Raw genomic sequence first — 21,892 nt, 5'->3', positions numbered from 1 at the left:
AGACCAGGAACTGCAGGACTGCAGGGATCCAGGTGTATGAATGCACCTGTTTAACACTGCAGATACATGAGCCCACTGCTACTACAGACAGAGATCCCACTGATGAGGGTCTCCAGCATCCCCTTTTGGCTGAGCTTTCCTCCTCTCAGGCTTGGGAAACAGACTTCCCATGCATCCAACCCAGGGTCTCAACTATGGCCTCAAATTTATTTATTTATTTCCATATTTAGGTTTACTTTTAAAAAGCAGGACATAACTAGTGTTGCATTCTTTGTGTCCTGCTGTTATTTTCTCTTTTGGAAGAATATTCAGTGCTATTTTTGACTTTGTCTGTGGCCCCCCTGTGCTCCAGCTGTGGTTTATTTTAGCACCTAATATCACTTTGCATTATATTCATTTACAAATCACTGTGCATCCTGGTGCCCTACATTACACCTAATGACCCTCCATGTAGCCAGAGAAAATCAAATCACTCTGAGGACATGAAGGAAGTACAAATTCCATTGGCTTGAATATAATAAATTGAAAGAGATGTGTCACAGAGGTTACCAAGGTGAGGTTAAACTGACTGAGCAAAAACCTGGGAGCTCCAAACATGCAGCAATTTGATTCCTTAGGAAGTAGAGAGAAATCAATAGAAATTCAGTCATCCATTTTCACAAAGGCCCCACTTCATTTTGGTTTCTACCTTCCTGGCCAAGCTCCTGTCACTGTTAGGTGGATCAGAGTGGCATTTGTCTCTACAAATAAATAAGAGTTCTTCCTGCCCTTCCATCTGCAAAAGCTTGATGTGATTTTCATTCTGGTGTTCAGAAAAGCAGCCCACTTTCTAATTTAATGGATGCTTTACAGAAATGTTTTTGATATAGTACCGTTAAAAGGCATTTATTTTCTTTTTTCCTCATTGTGTGTATACATGCTCCCTCTCTTCCTCTAGTTTTTACAATGTACAGACATAAAACCCTCTGTGCATTACAATTAGAGACAAGACATTGTGGTGTCAGGGTCTTACAGCTCCTAGCACTGCATTTGTTTTGGCTGGCAAACATGTGCCAAAGTGCTCTTTGTATGTTAACAAGGCAGAGGATGCTTGTTAAAAAATCCTCTCTGCAGAGTGTGAGGTCTTTTTGGCAGCAGCAGGAGTGGAACTACTGGAGATGAGATGAGCCTGGGGATGGGACATTAGTGCATCAGGCTGTGGTGTAAAATCAAATTATTTTATAGTCTTTTGTGGTCAGGACTGGGAGAAAAGTGGGGAGCAGATGGATGTGCTGTTCCACTCTGATTTCCAGCCCAGCTCTCCCCACTCCAAATCCAGAGCTGGCTTGTGTTGCATTAGAATAAGAAGTTCTTTATACAAAAAAAAAAAAAAAGTGTGATGGAGAAGTTACAGAATTTATAACCATCTGTATACAGGTTCCTTTGCAATGTATTTTTCTGGAGGCAATGAGGCCACCTTGAAAGCTGCTGGATCTCCTGTGGGGCTGGGAACCCCTGGAACCCTTGAGATTTGGCAGCCTGGTGCAGCCTCAAAAGCTCAGCACACAAGAGTTGAGATTCCTGAATTAATACTCTCTTCTCCTAGCTTTATAATAATTTCTAGAATAATTTCTAGAAAATCCTCAAGAATTCAGCAACTAAGTGTGCTTTTCAGCTCCCCTGCTCCTCTCACCCAGAGATTTATTGACTTGCTGTGATGTTTCCTGCAGCCTTTGTGTGTGCCAGGCAGGAGCTTTGAGCACAAACACCACAAAGCAGCAAGGCAGACAGCAGCTCAAGCCAGAGCAAAGGATGAATTTCATGCTGCTCTTGCAATTATGGGCTTTCCAGGCTTTGGTAGCTGAGGTAAATTTTCCATTCCAAATCCTGTTTTCACCCTCTTTGAAGAATAACATAGCTCATTCCAGGAGGAGGAAAGTACTGATGGTAGATTTAGGGATCAAGTAGAGTTCTGGCCCCTTTGTTAATTTGGTTTTGTCTTGATTAGTTTTTCTTCCTCACTTAATGAAAAGGTAGGGAGGAATAGTTTGTAACTATTTGTAATAACTTCATAAACTTTTAAAACTTCATAACTATTTATAATAACTTTATAAACTTTTATAACTTCATAATCACCATCCCTGGGTGTATTTAAAAAAAAACTGGATGTGGCATTTGGTGCCATGGTTTAGTTGAGTGTTAGGGTGTGGGTTGGACTTGATCTTGGAGGTCTCTTCCAACCTAGTTATGCTGTGGTACTGTAACTTTTTTACTGGCTTTCTTTTGGGTGAAATTTGTACATTTTGAGATTAAGCTGTGACCCTCTGAATTTATGTCAAAATCTGGAATTTAATGTGCATACTTTTTATATTCTTTTGAAAGAAAACAACTTGGTTTTTATCTAAAATAGCTCAGGCTGATGATTCCACAATTGTTTTATGTACTGAGAATATGATTTAATTGTTGTTTGCTACTTGGAGTGTTTGATCAAAACCTTGGCTTTCTGCAATAAGTGTGCTTGAATTTGAGTTTTAAAAAACTGAGAATTCAAGATTAAGCTGCAAATATTTAATATGTGAAGAGTTAAATGGTGACAAGAACCAAAAAATGTGGAGCTTTTCTGTGGAATTTAGCTGCACAGATCTGGAACTGCTGCTTTATGTTGTACTCTCACAGTTTTTTGCACAATTCTTGCCCAGTGCTTTGCTTTGTGTGTTGGTAAATGTAAAGAATGTAGCTCTGAAAATCTTCCACCTGCAAAAGAAAATTGTTGATCAGTTGTGGTGTTTTGAAATATGTTTGTATTTTATATGAGATAGAACTAGGTATCCATTATAATCTTTTTTGAGAAAATAGCTTTCTTTGATGGAGAAGCATAAAAACTTTATTGATAGAATTTTAGTCTGAATTTTAAGCTGCTGTTTATGCTCATGCTGTGTTGTTCTGAGGTAATTTCACTTGGAAAAGCACTGGGTTTTGTGCTGCAGACAAGTAACAAAACCTTTGAACTGTGGAGAGGAATATGAAGGGCTTGATAGAGGCACCACATGATGTCTGCTAATAATTTACTCAGACTAGCAAATCCTGGTATCAGATATCTGTGATTTCAGTTGGACATTTTCTTCAAATCAAAGTGGCACTTATGGAAATTCCTAAACAATGTGGGTTTGGGTGTGTTTATTTTGAAATTATGTATTTTCTTTTTGTCCTACAAACAGGTTGGAATGGATGTAGTTTTCCTCAAAGCTTTTCTAATGCATTTTTGGGAAAAGCATCTTTTACTGACATAATCATGAAATCTGTGAGTGAGCCTGGAGGGCCCATGCAAATAAACTTGAGGGGATGATAAAATACACTTGTTCCATTTGAAATGGGGAAAGAGGAGAAACCTACAGGTGAAGCAGAGGTTTGATGAAACAGCATTTTTGAGAAACAACTTTGTAATTAATGTTTTCTCTCTTTGCCAACATAGCTTAGCACGGGTTCAAAACTTCTTTAGACCCAGAAACTTCTGAACAGATTCTGATCTGAAAAAACACCCAATGGATAAAATCCTTCTTCACTTAATACCTGACAGCATTTTTTTCCCTCATTGACTGCAATGCAGCAGATTTTTTTTTCCCTGGATGTATTTGTTATCATGTACTAATGTAGGAGTAAATAGTAGACCCAAGTCATAGAATTTTGTCCTCAGACTTTGACAGATACTAAAACATGACTCATGATTTCTAGTTAATCCTTTCCCACTGCTTCTCTCTGACTTTATTCCTCTTTTTTCTTTTTTGTATTTCAAACTTGCAGACAGATTGTTGGGGCAGAAAGTTGTATCCTCAAAAATTCTATTTCTCAGCAAAAGCAGGGTAGTTATGATGGGCTTACAGATGTGGATTCTGGATTTTAAAATTGAAGATTCTCTAGCTTTTCCTCCTCTTTTAATAACAGTAGTTAATCAATATTTTCAAGCTCATTAATTTTTTTACCTGGTATTAGATGCTGATGAGACCTACTGTGATCATCATCATTTGTGCCCTTTAAAAAGGGCTGAGAACTTGTGTGGGTTTGGGATCCTTGTCATACAGCAGCAGCTAGAAATGAAGTTGAAAATCAATATAGTTAAACAAGACTGGGCACATTAAGACCTCTGGGTAACTTCTCTGATCTCTATGGATCTGAATGCATAATTGGCATTAATATTGATAGAAGTTATGGGCTTTAGCTCAAGGACATAACACCCAGCAGAAAATTAAATATTCATAAAAAGTGTTGTAACTAGCATTCCAGGCAGCATGTTATTGAAAATTGGAGTTAATGGCAATCTTTTCATTATTTTGTGATCTGGATTCACTGGAAGAAATGGATAGAAAGTGGGAATTGCTAAAGAGACAGAGAGACATCAGTCTTCAGCCTGTAGCTCTCATAATTAGATGTTTCCTCTATCAATCCATCAGGTCCCCAGGACATGGGTGAAGTGGGATTGATGTTAAAAATTGCTTTGGCTTTAATCCACTTGTTTGGTTTTTACTAAGCTCAGTTGCTTGCAAATTAAGAACATAGTTTATGGTTTTTTGAAGGTGACAATGTGTATTAGAAATTTCAGTGGTTTCAAGGGAAATAGGGGGTACTAGATTGTCCATGACTGATGTATACATAGATAAAATCCATGGCATTCACACCTTTTAGACTGAGTGGGATTTATTCCAGCTAAAGCATATCTATTTCATGAGTTTTATTATTTTAAGGGCAGCTTGTAATAGCTGAAACTTGTAGAAATTATTTCTGGTCAACTCATCTCTGTGAGCAAGATCATCTCATACTTGATCTTTTCCATTTTGATCAGTATCAACGTGTCAGCTTTGATCTGCTTCTTGCACAGTCACTGGCAAGAGCACTGTGTGTGGTATCCATGGAATTTCCTTGCTGGTGTTTTAAAAATCAGCCTGCCTGATTTGTATGAGATTAACTGTGTGGAAAATGCAGGGGAGGGCTTTGAGAGGCCCTGCTATTCTTGCCTGCATGAGGTGTTGGCACCTCCTCGTGTTCTGCTTTGTCTGTCTGACATTAATGGTGAGTGTGTCATTTCTAGGTATGTAAAATTTGCCTACCTGTAAATTATTCAGCAGATAAAATGCCAGTTTTACATGGATTTCCCTCGAGGTAATTATACCATCACTGAACAAGAGAACAGTGGAGAAGTTCATTATAGCACAAATCACCCAAATGCTGGAACAAATTGAGTTCTGTGTGGTGTAGGAGTGAACTTGGCTACACCTGTGGGATTTCTTTCACTGTTGTTATATTTTGTGAACTTTTAAGAAAAACCCAACAAATCACTCTGTAACTTGTGTAGTTAAAAGCTTGCAGATGATTTTGTGGACTCAAGTCCTGTGGGTGGATATTCAGTCTTTGATACAGTTTTGTAGATAGGAACTACCTAATACAGACATGACAGGATGGGTATAACTATAGGGCAGACCACTTCAGTGCAGGTGTTTCTGTGCTTGAAAATGTGTGGGTGTGAAAAAAAATAAGTGAAAATTATTTTATTCAACCTTTTCATGTAATTTATTATTAAGTGTTATGTTTTTCCTCTCTTACAGAGGCTTTTCTCCATTCAACTTTGTTGTTAAAATATGGCTGTGATATTCCAAGCAAATATTACTATAGCCTCAACAGCTGGCCTGATTGATCTATAAATAATAACAAATTCCTCTTTACTGCTGGGGAGTCTGCAGTTCAGACAGCTGAATGCATATGGGTTTAAGAATGTCAGCTCTGTAATGTCTGTAATGCATTTTATGTAGTTATATCACAATTACAGTTAAAAGGTGTGCAAATGCCAAAAGCTTGATATTCTCTGAAGGCCAGCAAAGCATTTTTTTTCTCTCTACTTTCTGTTTTTGTTCAGTGGTGTTTTGTTGAGCATCTCTAATTACAATGACTTTTAAAAGTGCACTTGCACAGCTAATCTTCCTGTAGCTTTTTCTCCTAGTTAGATGAGTAACCACAGAGCTCTTCCTGTGAAATATATCAAATGTGGAATTGGGCTTTGCTCCTTGATTATAGTTCTCCAGTTACATGATAATTACAGGGTATGATTACAGGTATCAAAATTAATTACAACATTTCAGCTGCACTGTTTTATACAACGATGCTGCTATTTACATGACATTGTGCAAATGCTTGGAAATAGATTGACAGAAAATACAAGAAAATGTCACTTCTCATGGAGTCTTTGGGATTCAGTCAGCATTTGAAGGGTGAAGGATGATTGAGGAAACAAAAATAACAGTGTGGAGCACCAAATGTGATTCAGTGCAGCTGCTGACCAGAGCATGACACACTGAGTTTTGCTGTTGGTACAGAGCAGTGGTTTTGGCAATGGCATTGCTAAATGAAGAATTGGGGAAGATGAAAGTGGTTTCAGAACCTCCAGGTTTTTAGAGGTAGCTGCTTGAGCAAAAATCAGAGAGGCAGGGCTGGCTTTGGTTGCCTGGACATTTCTCACTTTCCCTTCTTCAGCAGCTCTTTGCTGGGACCACAAACACACTCTGTAAATACAGCAGATGTGTGTGCACATTGTTTTTTTCTGACTGTTTATTCACTATCAGTTATTTAAAGTGGTGAATTCTCCTATCCCTGGGAGACCAGGTTGGACAGGGCTTGGATCAGCCTGGTCTACTGGATGGTGTCCATGCCCATGGAAGGACATTGGAGCAAGAAGGTTTTAAGGTCTCTTCCAACCTAAATCATTTTGTTACTCTAAGACCATATAATCCATATATTTAGCATTTTATTTATATTTTGTGATTTGATTGACTTTTTTGCCTTTATGTAATATTGCCTTATTTGCATGTGGTTTTTTTATGTCAGCTCTCATTAAAATAAATGAGGGTACTTTTCTCATTTGAATGGCAGTTAGTGTCAAAACAAAATTTGTTAGAATCTATTCTGTCTTGTAATGAAACTTGCAATGCTATATTAGCTGCATAACCAAGAACATTATGAAAATTAACTACTGCACCTGCTCAGTACTTAATATTCATTCTTGCAGAAAAATACCTGGCTCATTTCAAATATTTTCCCCACAATACCCAAAGACCTATTCTGAGGATGCTTGGTAGAACAAAATCTAGTCGTTTTAATTTAGTGTCTCTCATTAATTTTAGGGAGCAGACACAACCTCAAATTAGGCTACAGTCATATTGTGTGAGGTTCCAGTGTGCAAAGCCATTTAATGAATTTCAGTGTTTTTCTGATATCTGGATGTACTATATTTTAGTACTGAGGTTCTTTCAGCCAGTGACTCTGAAAATCTGTTTATAAAGCAAGCACCAGCTCAGCCTTGCATATCATACTGCTGCTATGAAAAAACCCAAAACAATAGCATTTGAGGTTAATGAATCCTTTATTTAAATGAGATGTCACTAAGCAGATTTTAAGTATATCAGAGTCTTGACAAGTTTTTATATATTTTAATCCCCAGCCATGGTTACTTGCAGAGCATTGAAGATTACACAGCATTTCTAAATACACCTAATCCCCAGAGTCACTGAAGCTTGTGACATGTTATCAGCAATCTCATTAAATCTGCAGAACTTCTGTCTGACTTGGCTTTGCCACACTCTGTGAGCAGGTAACAGTCTAGAAGGGCAGGGATATGTCTGTGACAGAGTCCTTAAAGAGAAATGGAGAAATGGAGAAGTGGAGAAATGGAGAAGTGGAGGAGTGTGTGGTGACACAGAGATGCTCCAGAGCCAGGGCTGCCTGCTGTGCTGAGGTCCCATTGTGCACACAGGTGTGAGCAGCACAGAAAGCCCTGGGTTGTGTCTCTGCAGCTGAACTGGTGTGTTTGAGATGAGCCAAGGGACACTCAGGGTCTGCAGCTCAGCAGCCTCCAGAGCAGTGTGGGACAGAGCAAGGGGAGCAGTGCCACAAACCCATTCAGCTGCCAGCACAGAGCACACCTCAGGAAGATTTCTACATAGATTCTGGAGCAGTTTTCTTCTAAATGATACCTTGGAAGCTCCATGTGCACTGGCTTTGGGTTTGCCATGCATTTTCCCCTTGACTGCATTTTTTTGTGTTGACAACATTACTATTTTATTATGCCATACCATCCTTATCTGGCATTGCTGCTGCTCTTTTGTCATGGATTTGTGAGTGCTGTGATGGTTTCCTTGCATTCTTCCACATGAAAAACTGTTTTTAACTCCCTTTACCCTTAAGAATGCTGCTTCCCCACTTCATTTTTCAAAGCATTATTCAGTTTCCCCTGGTTGGTTTTTTTGTAAAGTCTATAAAAGCATCTTCCATCTCTCCCACCTGCTCTGCAGTTTGGCCAGTGATTAGTTCTCCTTTCTGCTGTCACTTGGGACAGTTTCTATTTACAATTTTGATCAATGGGTGCATGAATTCACTGCTGCAGCTTTTAGCTCGTGCAGCCAGTGCAGTTCCCCTTGCCCAAGGTTTGGGTACATGGCTCTGCAGCAGCCTTGGATTCTCCCTGTGTCAGCCAGGCAGGTCTCTGGGGTCATTAATGTTAATTTGTGTCTCCCAGCAGCACAGGTGCAGCTTGCAGTAGCAGCAATAGAAATTAAAGAAATCAATACCAAGGAACCCATCTCTTCACATCATCATCTAAATTGCATTTAGAAAATCTTCACTGATTCTGCTCAGAATATACTGAGATTTCATTCATTTTGTTCTCCTCATTTAAACCTTTAAGAGGTTTTTCTACTCATTTTTATTATTAGACTTTAGCCATTATTGAGCTTTTTTCAGTGCCATATTATTCTGCATTTTATGTACCCTGATAACAGTTGAATGTGGAACCTGCAGGGGGCTGGTCTAACACCATACACTTCAAAAAATGAACCCCCTTGAAACAGAACAAAAAGTACATTTCCTTATGTGCTGGGCTTGAAAATGAGGAACCAGGCTGTGATTTGAGGGGTTGATGTGTGGCAGTGCTCGAGGTATTTTTGATACAGCTGGTGGAAACTTTTTTCATGTGTGGCAAAAGACCTTAATTATTCTTATGAGAACATGAAAGGAATATTGGCCTCAGTTATCACCTGTAGCATATTGCATTTTAAGAAGCTGGAGAATTAATATATGCTAGAGAATGTCTCAACTTCCAGCAGTGGCATTCCCTAATTGAATAACTGGAATAAATAACTCAGGGAAAGTAAATGGGAACCACTTTCCTAAATGCTTTCTCAGTTCTGTGTGAAGGTTTGAATTAGATTTAGAGGCTGAAAAACATACTTTTTTCCATAACTGAAAAATATTTTCAATAAATATCATGTTTTAAAAGAAAATTAATAGTGTGGTGAGTAGAATTTCTGTAGTTTCCTTTGTTACTTCCCTGTTTTTTCATTTTAAAAGATTGGTTCTTCCAGGAACTTTGTAAAGTAACTAGGATTTTAGGATGTTTTAATTTTTTTTTTTCTCCAAGGATCATCTATTTCTTAAACCTAGGAAAACTTATTTTAAAATATATGTTGCTTTATATGGACATACACATACATATGCATTCACAAATGCTGCATAAAATGTCAGATAAAGTGTTTCATCCTACAGATGATATTTGATTCAATTATTCAATTCAAATAATAGAGCATTTATTTTTTAAAAAAATTGCACAATAACCAGCAATAATTGAGGAGTACAGTAAAGTAATTCTCATGATAACTATTAGATATCATAAGTTTTTCTGTAAAATTCTCCTCAGTTCCCATTCATCTGTTCAAACTAAGGGAACTCTGTTTTGGTGGTCCAAATAAAAGTTGCCCCCCTTTTGTGCCAATAAAGGAAGCATGGCACAAAGCTAAGCCTGGCTTAGGAGTGGACTCTCCACCATCTGCTGAGCCATAACTAGATTAGGAAAAATAGCCTTCACAATTGGAAGGTTGTTGTAAGGCATGTCCTTTGCATAGAATTAGTTTTTGCCCAAATTATATTAGGCACATGAAGAATGATTACAGGAGAGCCCCAAGACTAAAAAAAGATTAATTATGGGCCTATTATTGGAAACTTCTTTTGCATAATCCTATTAGTTTGTTCATATGTTCATTTTCCCCCATATGTGTGGGAGTGTATTTACTAAGTTTATATAATGGAATACACTGCTGTTTATTTGAGGGGTTTTATGTTGTTTTATTTGCCAACATAGTTTCAGTCCCTTTTCCCTCTCCCAGGGTGGATTTATTTAGGTATTGCACAGAGCAGTTAGTTATGAGGAGCTACACACAGCATTAGGCTCTTCCTCTGCTTCAGACTCTCTCTGTTGGCACATCAGGGTTATTAAAACTCAAACAAGTGTAAAAGGCTGGGTTTGGTGCTGTGAGATTTATCACTCAGGATAAATGAACAGTTGTCACAAGGTAGTAAATGTGATAGGCTCCCAACTCTGCCTTCAAGTGGAAAACAATTTATGTGGCTGACACAGTCCATTTCTTAGAAAGTATGCAGAGAGTTCCCCTTTAAAAAAAAATAATTGCATTGAAGATTGAATTTTAAGCATTTGGCTTTCTTGAGGCAGGGCTGTGGATCTGTTGGGTTTTCTCTGTTCCTGCTGGGCTTGGCATCCTCTGGCTGGAGGCACATGTAGTGCAGAGCTCTGCTTCAGGATGCCACACTGATGTACCACAGACAGGAATGCTGATGGCAGCACTGGGGAAACAAATCAGAAACACTTGTTGGATATATTCAGAGCAGGATGTGGGCATTATGGTCTGGATAAGCTTTTAAGTGTATGGAAGTCATCCTTGTGGGTGCTTAGACCCAAGGTTATGGGGTATAGGTGAATAATCCAATGTTCTAGCAGTTGTATTTTCTTAGCTTTTGAGTCTGGAATTTATTTTATTCTGAAGTAAATACCAAATTATATACATTGGAAGCAAGGACATGTTACAGGAATGCTTCATGTGACAACTGGGGTCACAAAAAAAAATAAAAATTAAAGTATGTGGAGCACCAGCTCTGAAGACCTGCTCCACAGCTTTCCAAAACTCAATCTGAATGTTAATCCTTTTACTTGGAAGTGCCATTCCTGCTTTTGGTGCAAAATTCTCCCCTTGAGAGTACCTGGCCTGTAGAATAACTATTTTATTCTGGTGATTTTTCTTTTCTCAGGGATGAAGAAGATAATATGAAGCAGAAGGTAGGAATGTGAAACACCTTCCCCCACCCACCTCATCCCTTTTTTTTCACACTCATAGCTGTCTTCCCTGTTTTGACTTCATAGTGCCTGGGGCACTTCAGAAGGACAGAGAAGAATTGCCCCCAGAACTCCTTTTGGACCAGCTGGGGTGGTTCAGGTTTGGCAGTCAGGTGCAAGAAATTTTTTTCTTGGGGTTCAAAGAGAAGGTTCTGCCCATGTGCTTTTTTTCTTAATTTCTACACTCTGGTTGGTTTTTGTTTTTTGTTTGTTTGCTTGGGATCTGGGTGTATGAAAGCCAACACTGTTGTTTCAGGCAGTCCTTTACCTTGGATTCTCATCTCAATGCATAAAACCCACTCATAAGATTTTGATGAGCACTGAGCATATTCATAAAATAAGAAACTGATTCCTTTCTTAATTTCCCTTTCCTTACTGTCCTGAAGGAATCATGACTGCTTATCCTGAAGTGTGTCTGGCTGAAGCTCCTTGAGAGGAGGCTGGACAAGGGTTTTTCTCTTCCTCTAGTCTTTCTATATTATTTCATCATAGTGGATGCCTTGATTGTGCTCCTGTCTGCCTTGAGAATGATCTGCCTTCAGTTTGCTATTCTTTCTCATTAAAGCAAAGAAATTGCTTTTGTCTGCTGGCTTTTAAACACATGCACACACCTGAATGTATTTCCTGCCGTCTCTGGGAATTTCATTTGGACACACAGAGCCACACCAAGTTAGCATTACTGTCAGGGGAGAGAGCTTTAGCACCTGAAGGACACACACTGCACTGCTCCACCCCATCCCAACAGGAATTCCACTGCTGCCCCAGAAATGTGATGTATAACAGCTCTTGCTGGGTTGTCAGTCCAGAGCTTGGTGGTTTTATCCAGAAGTGACCTCAGTGTGGACTTGGAAAATCAGACAAAGGCAAAGGGAAGCATTAGCTGCTGTCCTTGTCAGGGGAGAGCCTTGGGCTCAGGAGGGAGCTGTGTGCAGAACAGAAGTCCTGGATTCCTGCTCACCTGTGCCAAATGTTCTGATAAATAAATATGTGGTTATTGAACAATGCAGTGTACCGTTTGCCTCTTATTTTTTCAAATAAAAGCATGTCTGCAAAATCGATGCTGCTGGAAGTGCTGTGCTGTACCTTTAATAGGCAGGGTGGAATAGAGATATCTGTAAAACAGTTATGTGCTTGCTTAATCCTGGTGGGACTGGAGAGCTCCCAGGCATAATTTAGGGATTTCTGGGAATCTGTTTTAATTTAATTTAATTAAATTGACTGTCTTGTTAACTTCTGCAGCAGGACTAGAATCTTTGCAGTATTTCATGGTGCACACACCCAAGTCTAATGTACCCTTGAAGCTTGGGATTCTGCTTGAAAGTTATTTTTTACTTTGATAAAAAATCCTAATAATATAAATAATCACCACGTTTCAAATTTCACATTTTAAATTTTAAAATATTTCTTTACCTTTCCATCCTCATTCATGAGTACAGAACTCAAGCTGAAATGAGAGAGGTTTTTTTAATGAGTTGGTTGTATTTGTTCAATAACTAACGTGAAGTTAATGTGTTGAGTAATGATAATTTAATTTTCCCAAGAGAAGAATTCATTCTGGCAGTCTGAAGGCAAAGCTTCTCACCAAAGAGGAGCTGAATCTTCAAACTGAGGGTGTCAGGAAGCAATCTGTGAGCATGTGGAGCATTTACAGTGTGGAAGCCCCACCACAGCTGTAAATACAACTTTTTGGAACAGTTTTACACAGCCATGTTAAAGATGCACTCACAGTGACATCTGCATAACTTAAAATAATGAGATATTAGGAGAGGGACTCAGTTTTTAGCAGCTGCCACCACTACAAAAACCCTGGCATCCATGTTTGTTTGTTCTGTTTCAAAGAGAAGTAGTGCAAGCCTTAATTATCTGCATTACCTCGTTGTCATTATTATTATAATAATTTGAGGTAATTCTAGTGATACTATTTTTAAAAATACCAGGGAGAGCCTACTTGGCTCTTTATTTCTCCCTTCTTCTCCCCTTACCCCTCTCCTTCAGGGGGTGATTGACTTTCTCCTTAATTTGTTCAGGAGGATGCTGTTGTAGTAGGTTGTTAATAGACCTTCTAAAAATCACATTTTCTGCTTACCATTAATTTTTTTGGGTCTTATGCTGCAGTCAGTGCTGTACAAAGAGACTCTCTGATACCCATTCCATAGAGATTCCCTTCCACACTGCACTGTTCACCTGGCTCTGCTCTTATGGGTCTCTTTCACAGCACAGGGGAAAAAAAAGAGAATTTTTTTTTTTTTTTTTTTTTTTTTGTGAAAATCATTTAATAAGGAAATGTAATTGAGCAACCTCACAATTTAGCAGCATAATTTGTAGATAGTGAAATATTGTTTCTGTCACGTGGAATTGGATTTTAAGCTGATAATCTCCAAAGGAAGTAATTTTTTCTTTCTTACAGATGGCACAATTGACATTATGGTAAAGGATGAGTGAGTGGATTGTTGTGTTAGAGGTACCAAAATTATCTTGATTTCTTTAATGGAAAGCTTCATGCTTAAAAAAATTGGCTTGGCAGTATTTGAGAAGACTCAGCTTCCTTTAAAACTCTAGCTGTAGAAATGTCTCAGCTTATAGGGCCTTTGGAGATCTTCCAACTTACCCATCAAATAAACCTTTTATTCCTCTTAAACCAGCTGTTAGGAAGCAGAGAGAAACACGATGCTTTATGATGCTGATTGAAGCAGTAATCTGGTGACTGCTTTATTCAACAAATAAAGATGTGCTGATGAAACAGAGATAAGCAGTGAAATTACTGCCTCAGGTTGACAAACCTGCAATCAGTTCTGGATTTTTCCACCCCTTTAGTGGCTGCTTGTCCTTAATCTCCTTGAGCAACTGTATTTTATTCTAACCAGATGTTTAATCAGTTTGGTTTAATCATTGCAAATTTTCAGTGACAAGAGATTTCAGCATTTAAAGGCCTGACCTGAATTCTCAAAATCACTGATTTTGACACAAACTTGGTGTAGAAGGAATGACAACTCAGATGTTAATTATGATTGCCTTAGCATCTGCAAAACACTGTGAAGTCTTTAGAAGTAAGCTGATTGCATTCCACACAAGTACAGTAATCTGCCCATGTGTATGAAATTGCAGGCTCATGGCCACAGATGTTTTAATTTAGTACAGTATGGCAGAACAGTTCTGAGGTCCTCCTTTATGTAGATTTCACTGTAACTTCTGTTTGTAACTTATCAGTAAAATCTGTCCATTAATTGATTTTCTGTAACAGTTTGTGCTTTGATGTAGCTACTATTCTCAATCTGCATCAATATAACAAAATCTTCTGTTGTATTTTCTCTTAAAAGTCATATAAAAAAAGCTAATCTCTCTCTTCAGTCTAATTAACTTTCATGTGGTTGATGTTTTGTTTATATATATATGGTTTACATGCAAATGATAGTTTGGAGTATCTGTGTATTCAGATCAGGAGAGGCACTGCTTGACACTTTTCAGCTTGCCTTTTGAAAGTGAAGTGTGCATGACCAAATGGCAGGACATTGCCAGGAAGTACATTGAAATGCATTGTTATTTCCAGCCAGGTGAAGCCTTTTGAGTGTCCTGGCTGAACATGTGGGAGGTGCTTCAGTCACTGATGAATCCTCTTGTTGTGGGTAATTGATTATTGCACTCTTCTGTGCACCAGCAGCACAGCAGATCTGGTTTAAAGAAGGTTTCTTGGGCCAGTTGTCAGCACCCAGACATGGAGGGAAGTTCCTGCATCACCTCCTGTGCTGGGAATTCTGTCTGTGGTGCAGGGTAGAGTCACTGCAGCCCATGGATGGATGGGAATACAGGCAGGTGCTGCTCCTGCCAGTGGGCACTGGAGGTCTTATTATCTACACAGATTTAAAGAGGGCACTTGATTTCCAAGAGACAAGATCAGTAGAGCTATGCCAGTTCTTTAATAACATCCTGGTGATGCCTTACAGAATGATTTATTTTTTTTAAGCAGAAACAAAACCTGCAAGTTTGGCCCTGGAATTGTTTAGTACAGGCAAACTACTCTGGTGTTTGGTTCTATTTTTCTTGGAGGTCAAAAGTTTTGAAAGATAATAATAAGGTTGTGTAATGTAATAGAATCTAATTTCCAGATTTCCTAAGACCTGGAGAATGATTTGCAGCAGAGCAAGCAATGCAGCTCTTGTTTTCAAGGATGCAAGAGCAGGCCAGCATGAGAAACAAGACAAACACTCTATTATCACAGAACCCAGGCTGTGCTGGATCTTCATATGGAGATGGTGCATATTTCCCCTGCAAAATATTTCATTTTCATATGAAATGTTGCTCATAGTTCTGGCAAAGAATTTAAATTGAAGATCTTTTTAATCCAGACTATCTGGAAAGTTTTAAAAGGAGAGGAAGTTGAGGCTGAAAGACACTGGTTTATTATATGTATTTGGAAGATTATTTTACATAATTACTTTCAGAAATATAACCAGCACTTATTAATCAAGTTTCTGTTGATATTCAGATCTTAAAATATTGGTAAGTAATTTTAGGCTGCAAAGATAACAACTGCATGTAGCCACTGCAAATGAAATAAATGGACAGTATGGGTTAGAAAATGTCTGGTTTTACTTACTCTTCTATTTTCATAAAAGGATGAAAAATATGAGGGCATGAGGGATGAAATACTATCTACCTTAAATGAACAGGATTTTTTTTTTCCATTATAACCTGAAGAAAGACTTTGTTATGCTAAATGTAGAGGTGCCAGTAGACTGCTCCCCCCAGTCTTGGCAAAGCCAAGTGGGTGAAAATCTCTGCTGAGTGTGGTATGAACACTCCCTGTGGAGGGGTTGCCCCCATAATGTCATGGAATAAATGCAATAAATGCAATAAATGCAATTGGAGGGGTGGGAGTAGAGCTCCCAGGAGAGGGAATGGGATGGATCCGTGCTCTGTGCTGGGGCTTGTGTGAGTATCTCTGTGTGTGTGATTGGGATTAGCTGGAGATGAGTACTTAGGAAATTAAAGTCTCTAACATTTTATAAATGTGGAATAGTGTGGTTTTGCTGTTTTAGTGCAGACACTGATCCTGAAAGCATAGTTCACCAATTCCAGTTAATTAGGCCATTAGTGAATCAATAGACTGCTCCAATCCTGACTGTCCTTTAAACCCTGAGAACTGAGCAGTTTTCCCCTGTGACACTGAGGAACTTTTCACCAAGGTTAGTTCATGTGCACATAATAATTAAAAAAGTGAAAAACTGCTTAGCACAAATATTTGTATTTAGCCTTTATAGTTTGGCAATCAGTCTGAAAAGAAACCAGCAGGTTGGGAGTGTTGCCTCCTCTAATGCTGCATCCTGTAAGATTCAGAATCCCAAGGGCAGCCTTCAGCTGGGCTTTTCACATATGGTGCCCTGTGTGACTAAGGAAAAACAGGAAAATCAGTCACTTGAACAGACTGTTCAATATGGTCATTTGTTCACAGGGATCCCAGAGCCTGTTGCTTCAGCTGTATTAGTGTGCAGTGTGTGGCAAATTGCTGTGAGCAGTGATGGTCACACTAGGAATTAATGGTAACAAAAATAAATGAATTTAAATTCTAAATTTTATGGGTCACTACAATTTTCCTTCATATCAGGGAAAAGTTACCTAGCAGTCATAAATTTCAGGCATTTTAAAATGAGGTGAGAATAAGCTTACAACAAAATACACATACAAAAATAAAGAGAAGTTGCTTTCTTTTTCTTGCACTCCTATTAGAGGTGAGAGAATTAAATCCTAAAAGAACTTGCAGAAAGCTAAGATGAAGAACTTCTCAATAAGAAAAATGTTGGGAGGGAAAAAGCATAAAACATAAATTCTGTGTAGGAGAAATTAGTTGTGGTCTTGTTAAACTGTGGGCAATGAAGGGTGGCCAGGAATATCCACTCATCTGGGCTGCACCTCCCCCTAAGAATATTCTACAGCCTCCTACAAAACCTAAATTCCTGCTGGAAAGCCAGTGATCAGAACAGGTTTTGTCAAGGATGAAAAATCCCAAATCAAATGATCTGTCATGAACATTAGTGGCTCTGGGTGGTAAAGGTCTGACCCAGCCTGGGTCCTGCACACACCCCTTGTGATTTGAATCAAACTGATATAGTGCAAATGTAAAGCAAAGCATTTCTTCTCAAAAGGCTTCAGAGGTCACTGGCAAGTTGATGATTGTTTATTTTCCTTTGCAGGAATTCAGATATACAGTCAGAGTGCTTGTTTTAATGTTAACTTGAAAAGCTGTTTCAGTAATTCCCTTCTCATTTGCCTACAGACTTAATTATTACTGAGCAGTTGGTATTGATGTGGCCTTGTGCCAGTATTTTTTAAAATTCTGATTATTATTGTGGTGTTTAACATATACCTTTTCACAGATACAATCTGAAGTGTTCATACAAGCTTAGGAATAATCATCACAAACCATTCTGGTGCCAATACTTGCTCTGAGAAGATTTCTGACACAGGAGAACTACATTTAATTTGGTTTAGCAGGTTGATTTGAATGAGAATTAAAGATGCATTATAATTTTTGGGAAAAAAAAAAAAAAAAAAGGATACTTTTAAATTAATATAATATGTTCTTTTTCCTACATCTCAATTAAAAATTAGCAGCTGTGTTATCAGCAGCCAGGCCTGGAGCCCCAAGGCTGCTTCAGTCTAGAGGTGTCCATTGTGCTCAATTCCTGCTGCTCCCACTCAACCCCTTCTAACTTTAAAGACACAAGGAAATAAAAATAGACAAGGTAAGAGATGAATCCATTATAAATGAATTGGTGAATATTTAGCAGATCATATTTACATGTGATACTTACAGTGGAATTATTCTTTTTGGAAAGTGATTAATGGATTTTCTCCAGTGGTTGTCTGCTTAGCATTCCTTGAAGAATACTTCCTTAATCTCATCTCGTGAAATAGTTTGTTTATTGGTTCCTAAAGCTGACATTTTGGCTTATGCCTCAAATTGCATTAAGCAAAAGGGTATCTGAATATGGAAAACAGAATTCAAGCATAGGCAATTTTAATTATCTTTCATCTTTGCCATTAGAATCTTACAAATCAATGAGTAAGCCTTGCATTCAGCAGCATATATTGGGATCAATTTTCTAAGGCAAAAATGTTATCTTTCATTTAAAACAACAAAACCAAGTAAGTAAACTTATTGTATTTCTCACTCAATGTCAGAAAAAATCAGATGGGTCTAGAATCCCTCAAGTTTTTATGAATTACTGCATATTACCAATGTTCATATGAATAAAATCCTTTCAGAAGCTTTAAATTAAATTTTCTTTAGATTTTGTTGGCTTTACTGTTGCAGTACTTAAAAAAAAAAAAATCTGTCTCTCTAAATGAATTTCCTCTTTCTGATAATCCAGTTGATGAAGCAAATGTATAAAAATCTCACTAATGTAGGCTAAGACATGTCCCAAAGTAGCTTGCTTCTCTAGTCAGAAAATCATAGAGCACTTAATAATCCTTCAGCCTTCTTGAGAAATGTATAACAATATTATGGTTGCTCAGATAGATTGTATTTAATCCTTTCAGAATATTGCATTAGGCTGGGAGGCTGAATTTACTAATTGTGTTTCCAGTTGGCAAAGGATAAAGTTGGAAAGAGGAATTTAGGTTAAATTGACTACTAATAGGAAAACAGTTCTGCTGAAATTCAGCAGCAGATTTGTGTGTGATAAAGGACTACTTGCTTTAGCTTCTAGTGACTAAATCCTGCTTGAAGATGTAATTTTGGATGTGCTGGAAAAGCCCCACGAGGAGCATGGAAACACGAGGCAGTCCAGAGCAATATCATAGTTCAGCAGCTCCACAAGAGCTCAAACTGAAATCAAACTCCTGAAGTCTTCTGGTGCTGCAAAAGTGAGCATTTTCCCAAAAACATTTCCCCAAAAAAAGAAACATATGAAGAAGTATCAGAGTGAATTATCATTTTTCAGGTTATTCCAGTTTTACACATATGCACATCTTGTGTTTTCAGTTGTAATGATGTTTTTTTTTCCCTTCTGATGTGTAGGTTTTTGGTGCAGATTTTTTTGTTCCCTTAGTGGCTGAGTGAATTATATGTTTATACAGTTGCTTAGCTGAAAATACCAGGTATTTGGTACTGGATTTGGGGAGATACCATAAGTTCTTGTCACACTTTTATAACTCTCATCATCTTCCTGGTCACAGAATTAGCTGGTCCCTTGTTCTGGTCCAGGACAGGTGGTTTTTTTCTGATTTTCAGGAGACTCTAAACATGACCCAGAGAGAGATTAATCCCATTTAACAGCATTTCTAACAACTATTGTTAGAGATGGTTTCTTCTCTTATGACTTTGGTGATGAACTTTGATGTGGCTGTTACTTTCTCAAGAATGAGATGCCAACAACACAAATTTTGCTTGCTTATGTAATAAAGCATTCTAAAATGTTTAAATTCATTATTCCTCCCTGCTTTGTGTGCTGGAGTGAAAAATGCATGTGTAAATAGAGAAATAAACTAATTATGGACAGAAAAAACTTGAAGAAAAATCTGCTAGGTTAAATTCAGCACCAGAATTAGACTGGGAATTAATAAAGATCTCTTGTTCACATATTGTTAAGATGGAGCTTTGTCTTAAAAAGTAATTAGTACTTATGGGAGGAAAAAAGAGAAATAATGAAGAGCTCTTTCTGAATGGGCTCTTTAAAGGATATAGTCTGTTAACCTTTTGGGGTTAAATATCTATTGGAGGTGCTGGCAGGAAAGTGATTGCTCTGCAAAGAGCCCTCAGCTCATGCAGCTCATTGACTGCACTTGATCAGGGACTGCTTGGAGGATTCATCTGCTTCCTGGAGTTTCTGCTCCTGCTTCCCATCCCATGCTCATCTTCCACATGAGCAAAGAGCAATGCACACAGGGATAGTCACTCTGTGGTCCTTCTATGGGTTTCTTTGGGAAATGGCTTGTCCATTAACTAGCAGTGGTTATTATTTGTATGTTTTTCCAGCACTGCACTTCCTTTTTATAACAGAACACTGAATGCATATGGAAGCCAAGCAAACATTCTTTGCTACAGATGTTGGTAAATGTGCAGTGGCAAGGAAAGTCCAGATGAGATTGGGTACATCCTCCTGGTTTTAGATTTCCTAATTAAAAGGAAAGTTCTTGAGAAAATGTAATTTGCTGTAAAGACCTAAGAAGTCTCTGCCCACAATAACATTTTGCTTGTGTTCTTTGAGGAAATAATATGTATTGTAATGAAAATGTGAAAAAAAGGACTTTGAATGCAATACTTACTATTTATTACTCATGTTATGTGTCTTTCAGAATGCATTGTATCTTTTGCTTGCCTCTCTTTTGTAATCAGAGCACTATACCCACTTAAAATCAGTGTGGGAAAGCTCCTGGGACAGGATTTCTCCCAACCAAACTGATAATGGAAATTGATGAAGGAAGAACAGTACAGTGTTGATCTGAGCTATAGCCTTTAAAACAATCACAGGAAATTTCAAGAGCAAATGGATTTTCTAATCATGTTTTCTTTAGGATTGCATCATATACAGAGGGAAATAGCACATTATTGAAGTGTATTGCATGCCTAACTCAAACCAACAGCACCATTTACCTTGTGTCATTAAGTCTTACACAAATAGACAGTAGTCTCCCACAAGGGGAATATTTACTTCTGCTTGAAATATGAAGTAATAAGTCTAATAGAAGTAGGAAGGTGTAATGCATTGTAAAGCTATTTTGTGTACCAACAGAATTTCCAATAAGCCTAGTTTTTGTTCAGCAGCTCTGCAGGAAATAATTTACAATGATAATGGTTTACATTGGACAGAGGGGGAAAACACTATGCTATGGGTCATAATTAGCAGTAGGCTTGATTCAGGATAGATTTTTTTCTTTAAGATATGTGAATTCAAAATAGATAGAACTCTTAAAGATTAATTGGAGTCTTAGCAGCATGCATGCTTTTGATGTAGGAATGAATAAAGGAGAGTTGGGGAGGATTTGCCCCCTTGAGATAAAGGGCAGGGGTTTGTTTACACTTTTTAACACAAGGTCTGACTTTGAAATTAAGAAAACAGCCGTAGCAGATTTTCTGCAGTGAGCAATGTGAGTTGGGAGTATTGGAAAGAATCAAGTTTGAGATGAGTATTTTGTGCCCTAAAAGCAAATGCAAGGCTTTTATTGTTTAAGGGCTGATTTAATTTTATGGCCATTAAAACATTTTAAAGAATGGACAAACTGGAGGTTAAGCAAATCACAAATTATTTGACTTTTCCACAATCACATTGTTTATTATCATTCATTATTGTTCATTTATTTCAAATTCCATTTTTTCCTTGAAGTTAAATGCTGAGAATTGCATAGAGAATTGAGGTTTTAACAATAAATAAAAATATTAAAATAGCTGAAAATATCTACTGCTTCATAGTGTTGATTGGAAATGTGTTGGTTAAGGAATCCTATGGCAACATCTATAAATATTATACATGACACCATTAAATCATATTTTACAGCACCTCTGGGTCTTGGTTTTCCACTGATTAATCTGCATAGCTGGGATCTTGTTCTCCTCAAGGGCATCCAGCTGACTCCAAAAAGAAAAAAGAGGTGGTATTGAAATCACAGGTAATATCTGGCTTCTAGTCTTTAACTGGGAAAGTCTTTCTACTGCTTTGTTAGTCCAAACTGGTGCACATTTCATTACCCAGC

This window comes from Oenanthe melanoleuca, chromosome 7 (assembly GCF_029582105.1).
Source record: "Oenanthe melanoleuca isolate GR-GAL-2019-014 chromosome 7, OMel1.0, whole genome shotgun sequence".
NCBI lineage: Eukaryota > Metazoa > Chordata > Aves > Passeriformes > Muscicapidae > Oenanthe > Oenanthe melanoleuca.
Note: the sequence above shows the minus strand (reverse complement) of the source record.